The sequence below is a fragment of the Sphaerulina musiva genome, assembly GCF_000320565.1.
Source record: "Sphaerulina musiva SO2202 unplaced genomic scaffold SEPMUscaffold_9, whole genome shotgun sequence".
NCBI lineage: Eukaryota > Fungi > Ascomycota > Dothideomycetes > Mycosphaerellales > Mycosphaerellaceae > Sphaerulina > Sphaerulina musiva.
The window spans coordinates 1,286,800-1,293,458 of record NW_016017391.1 but is presented as its reverse complement, the minus strand read 5'-3'; positions in this window follow the sequence as shown (position 1 = coordinate 1,293,458).

Genomic DNA, 6,659 nt, shown 5'->3' with positions numbered 1-6,659 from the left:
CCTTCGTTCGTCTTCTCGCTTTAGGCGCCTTTCGAACAATAGGCTTTTTCTATAGTCGTTGACTTCCTAGTAGTCTCTTATTACTAGGATAGGTCTTCTATACTACTTTTTTCGTACGTCCTAGTCTCCTTACGGCGAGACTTAGACTCTTAGTCGAGGAGAAGCTATATTAGAGAGCTGTCGGTCTGATCTATTATAGATAATATGTAGCCCCTTTGGTTAAACCGATACTACCCCGTCTCGACTACGCCGCTTAGTCAGCAGGTCTGAATCTTCGTTCGTTTTATTATTATTAACTTAACCTATACCTCTATCTACCTACCTCTCCTCCGTCTACCTCTCCTCCGTCTACCTCTCCTCCGTCTACCTCTCCTCCGTCTACCTCTCCTCCGTCGGCTTAACCGTCTGATCTAACTACTATCGAGTCCTCTTATTACTTCCGCTATCGTAGGCAGCCTTCGGGAGTGCTTTAGCCTTCGTTTCTTTTTGACGCGGACTATCTCTTCTTTCCTAGTCGTCGTCGTCGTTAGGAAGAGAGGAAGAGACGTAGGAAGAGAGAGATTGTATATCTATATTAGGCATTTTAAGAGTTTCGACTTAGTAGGAATATATAGGATAAGAAAGAAGCAAGAGAGGATAAGTTAGTAGGTATAAGGAAGACCCGGAAATCGCTAAGCCGCTTATCTCTCGAGTATATCGGATTATATAGGAAGGTAATTAGTAATCAGGACAGGGGTTCTATATATATCTATACTAGTATATTTCATATTATATTATACGGTTTATATACCGACTACGTCTGCCGAATACGTTCTACTCTAGCTACGAGATTTCACTTTTTTACTAGAAAGTACTACGATACCTTAAGAAGTTAGTAGTCTAACTATTTCTCTAGATAATGTAGTATTTATATATAATACCCTATAGCAGTTGTCCTAGTAATAGCGAATAAAGCGACAACAACTTATATTCGAAATAAAATTTAGGTAGAGGAGGGAGCACTTAGGAAATCGACGATAATAGTAGTAGTAGAGGAGCTTAGTATAGGCACGGAAGTATAATGTTGTTATAGAGGGTAGTGTCGGTGCTCGGGGTTACGGGATAGGGTTCCGGCTGCTGCCTAAACCTTAAATCTCTTAGATAAGAGAAATTTTATTTCTTAAAGCGCTTCTACCCTACGTATCTACCTCCGTACGTACTACCGTACGTACTACCGTACCTACCTCCGTACCTATATCCCTACCTACGTCCGTACCTACCTCCGTACCGATACTACTATACCGAAACGGAAGAATATTATACTAGAGGCGCTAGAAAATAAGCGTACTAGGCTCGGGGCAGCTACGAAGTTACTTAAAGAATACTCTCTAAAGCCGAATACCCTACGGGACCGCGAGCGTACTACCGCTATAGACGAAGAGAAGAGAGCTTAGGATCGATATAGAAAGGCTTGTAATAAATCGTTCGTATAGTTTAAGAAGGCTTAGATCAAGTAGTCTAGCGAGTTTAGCGAGCTAAGTAGGGACCGTTAAGCTGCCCTAGTTAAGGAATAGAGATCGATGTATATAGCAGAATATAACCGGAAAGCGTAAGTTTCGTAGTCGGCGTCTATAGTCGGCATCTGCGGTCGGTATTCCTACTTTCTATTAAAGGCTAACTTCTCTAGTACTAGGAAGTAAGTAGAGACTAATCTAGCTCTCTTACCCGACGAATAGGCCGAAATCGATAAAGCTAACTAGTTCCTTAAGCTTAGAGATAGTAAAAGCAAATTAAAGATAACATTTCAAAAGGAGGATTAGGTTAAGTAGGAATAGGATACCCTTACTCTTAGTAAACGATACGATAAAGCACTTAGGGGCCTTAGTAACGAATACCTTCCTTAAGAAACGATTCTTAATCCTTTATTATTAAAAGAGATTAATAAGGAGATAGCGAACTCTATTAGAACTTTTGCCTTTTAGGCAGCCTCTTCTACTTTTACGACTGCTTATAACTAATAGTATCGCTCGATCCGGAAGTTCTAGAACAAACTTATTGCTCTAGAGAGTCTAGTTCTCCCTAACGAGGCAGCTATAAAGCAGATTTTACAAATTGTCGATAGCGAGACTAAAAAGGTAAGCTTATCTACCGACTATACCTACCGACTATTTTCTAATAATCCTAGATCTGCGTTAGAGAAGTACGACTCCTACTGCTATACGAGATTTTTAGCCTAATCGAGCGCGTAGTCTACTATAGTATCCTTGCCTAGGATATCGTAGCCTAAAGGGCTTATTCAAGTAGTCTTCCTAGACCCTCCTAGCTAATACTAGAAAATTATAACTACTCCGCTAATAGTTTCCTTCTATTAGTAAGCTTAAAAGGGGAGAAGCACCTCGCGAAGATAGTATACAAGCTCTATAAGAGGGAGAATACTCTAAGCCGCGAATAGACTCTCTAGCCTAAGATAATAGCTGCCCTTATCGAGTACAATATTAAAGAGTATAATAGGATTACTCTAGAGGCCTTTCTACTCCTACTACTACGAGAAGATAAACTATACCTAGTATCTTCGGGAATCGAGAAGGTACTTACAAAGGACTCTATATTCGCAACCTTATTAGAGGGTTCGAGATTTCAGACTCGGAGGACTAGGAGCCTCGCCTATTTTAAGAAGACGAAGAGGGATAGAAGAAAGGGTAGGAGGGTTAGTAGTAAGAATCAGACTATCTAATAGGTTAGCTCGTAGCCGGAAGTAGGCCTACGAATTCTATTCGCTTAACCCCTATAGGGTAGCGTACTAGGATTCTGAAATTCCTACTTTCCCTCCTTTCAATTCCTACGTTCCCTCTCCTCTATCCTCTCGTAATAGATTTACGACATCGGAGTCTGAAATACTATATTTTCGTCTTCCTTTGCTTCCTCTCTAGGAGTCGGAAGCTCCCGATTCGAATCCTCCTTATAGCTAGGAAGCTCTTCTACTATCCCTATACAATCGAGCGCTTGCTTACGCTAACGATATAGTTCCGTAACGAACCTCCTACCGAGCCTAATACTAGGGGACCGCCGACGTAGAACAGAGGTTCGCAAGCGTTGTACAAGACGGCCGACTATAGTAGAAGAAGATCTAGATTCCTCTCTAGTACTCCCCGTTAAGCTAGACTATATCGGGGAGTAGGATATTAAGGCTAACTACTAGCTATAGAGGTTTAAGTATAAGGAGAACTTTGAGAAGTAGTACGAGGTACGCTAGTAGAACTATACTAGGAAGCGGCTCAAAAAGCGGAACGGTCGTACTATATTTAATTAGTCCCTAATTACCTAGAGGAGTAAGTCTCGGATATCTTAGGTATAGGATTTCCTAGAGGAAGGAATGCTTTAAGAAGATACGATACCTAAAGTCGTATATAGGTACTATAACGCTATACTAAAACATCCTATACTAAATACCGGTATAACGTCTATCGAGAAGTATCTAGACTCCTCGAACTACTAGGAGAAACAAGATAAGCGAGGGTTTACGAAGGAGATGTTTACGACTACAAAGTATCGACAAGTAAGTACTAACTACCGACGACTAGACCTACCGACTATACCTACCGACTATATCTGCCGACTACGTCTAAGTAACTATACTAAAACTTTATCTCTAGACTATAAGCAATCTGCGATAGACGAGGGATCTAGGCTATATACTAGACGATTTCCCGCGCTTATTCTTCGAGATAATTATCGATAATAGTCTGCTATTCTAGTTCTTTGAACGACCGTTAGTAAAATAGACTTATATAGCCCTACTCCCGGGATAGGTCGAGACAATTCAGTTCAAATCTGCCTCGATATACTATAGGATACTCGGTACTAAGGTTTAAGAGTCTACTAAATCCCTTAAGACCTATCTTACTAGTAGATTCAAGATAGCTATCGTATATAATAGCTAGTAATCTAGAGGTATAAAAACCTTATTCCTTACTATCCGGGTCTACTAGATTAACGACTACTAGGTCTAGTACGAAGGGATACTTAGCTTTCTATATATTACTAGCTATTATACTAGTAATTACCTTGCAGAGATACTATTCGAAATCTTACAAGAGTTCGAGATTAAGCGCCGATTAACTGTAATTACGTACGATAATACCTCGAATAATAAGACCCTATACAATACGATATAAGACTACTTGCTTTACTCTTCCTACTTCCTTCTAATATTCTATAGTATTTTAGCGATTAATACTTGTTAAGAGAGGTACGGTATAACGGCTAGGAGGCTAGTAACGAGCTTAGAGGAAGGTATAGAGAGTAGTCCCGACTCGGAGATAGGAGAGGATAAAGAGAAGGCAATCGCGGAGTATAATCGAGCTAGCCGTCCCGAGCGATTTCCCTACTTTGTATATACTGCCTAGCTTCCCTTAAAGGCCTTTTTCGACCGCCTAGGGCTCTGTCCGACTAACGACCTTTCCGAATACTAGGATTATAAGAAAGATCGGCAGATATTATAGAGAAGGAGAAAACAGAGTAAGCAGATTAGCCGTCCTTAAGCTAATAGTATACCTTACCTCCTTCTAAAGGTAAGATTAGTCTCTGCGGCCTATCGCCTATTAACCTTCCTATTTTTAAAGTATAGTCGGCTATCGTAGTCGGCAATTATAGTCGGCACTCGAGATTCCCTTCGCTAATTCCGATCCCTAGATCCGGAAACTTTGTATCTTTATTAACTCGAGCTCTTAAAGGTTCGAGTAGTTTATCGACCTATAGAAAGAGATGCTTTAAAAGAAGGAGCTATTTGCAAAGTACCGTCGGTAGAATAGCGTTCAAGATCGGATCCTAAGGGTCGTTTAAGATATAAAGACAAGGTAGTCCTTAATAACGTTAATACTCGATCGCTTTAGTAGACTACAAAGAGTTATCGAATCTTATATCGATCGACTCGACCTAAGTAAAGATATAGGTATCGATTCCGAAGAGTAGTAAAGGGTTAAGTACCTTATCGACCTTACGAAACCATTCGTAGCGGCGATAGCAACGATTAGAACAACGAAAGGTCCGACTATCTACCTTGTCCTTATATACTACAACTAGCTTTTCGATATTCTAGAGGAGGCGATAAAGCGACTTAAGAATAAGAGGATACCTTAGAAGAAGGATATATATTAGGTATACGAGGCTGCTTAGGCTAAGCTTAAGAAATATTATCGAGATACCTAGGATCGATTTAGCGATTACTACGGCATTAGTATCCTCCTTACCCCCTACCTTAAGCGGAAGTTCTAGGTACGCGATGACTTCGGGGATAAAAGTTACTACGAGTATTACAAGGGTAAGCTAAGAACAGAGTAGGAGAAGAGCTATTATCTATTATCGAGCACTTCTACCTACGAGTTACGTAGTAGAAGTAGTCGGTATAAGGGCTAGATCGACTTTACTCTTAGTAGGAGTATAGAATCTTCTTAAACTCAACGACGTAGCACTCGTAAGGGTAACGAGCTTGCCGACTATCTAGACGCTAATATAGATAAAGGGGATCTATTCGAGGTACTAAAGATATAGTCTTCGCTTAAGCCTAAGTACCCTACTCTCGTACTAATAGCGTAGGATATTCTCTATATTCCTATAGCCGGAGTTAGGTATAAGCGCGATTTTAGTATCGCTCGACACTAAAGTCGTTTCAATCGCTAATACTCCGTATTAACATTCTCTAAACTAATAGTATCCCGTTTCCGCTACCGCGACGATAAGTACAATACTAGAGTTCTTATCGCCTACGAGGCTATAGAGGCTGCTTAAGCGCTTCTTAGTACTCTAACTTTATAGGAGATCCTAAGTAAAGACCGAGAGCAGACAAAAGATCTTATAGAACGGATTAGTAACTTAGATATAATTAGCGATAATAAGGGAGATAGGGTAGAGGAGCTAAGGCGATCGGTACGCCTAAGCTTTAAGCTTGTACAAGAGTGCCTCCGGGATACTACGAGACGATTATAGCGAGCTTAGTTTAAGCTTATATAAAGTTTACCTACCGACTATATTTGCCGACTATAGTACTTAAGTTTCAAAATATTACAAGCTGTAATCTAGCGTATATATTCTTCTATATTTATTTATTCGATCTAACTACTCTCTTTCTCCTCTTATCTATATCGGGCTTATATATAGTTTCTTTTCTAATACCTAGTTCAAATAACTTGCTCTTAGGGCACTCGGTTTCTAGGCTTTTTCTTTCTGTTTACGAAAAATCAATACCTAATAGGTACGCAATACCTACTAGGTATCGTAATACCTACTAGGTTTGTACCTAACCCGATAGGTTAGGTTTACCTAGCTAAATACCTATACCTATTAGGTATTGCTAATACCTAACCTACCCTATATACCTACTAGGGTAGGTTGTACCTATAATAAGGCTAGGCCTCATCATGGGTACAACCCACCCTAGTAGGTATGTAGGGTGGGTTGGGTATTAGCAATACCCAATAGGTATAGGTATTTAGCTAGGTATACCCAACCTATCGGGTTGGGTACAAACCCAGTGGGTATTGCGATACCTAGTGGGTATTGCGTACCTATTAGGTATTGAATCTTCGTATATAGAAATAAAAAAACCTAGAAACCGGGTGCCCTAACGAGAGCGAAGAAGCGATTTATTTGGACTAGGCATAAGAAAAGAAACTGTATATAAA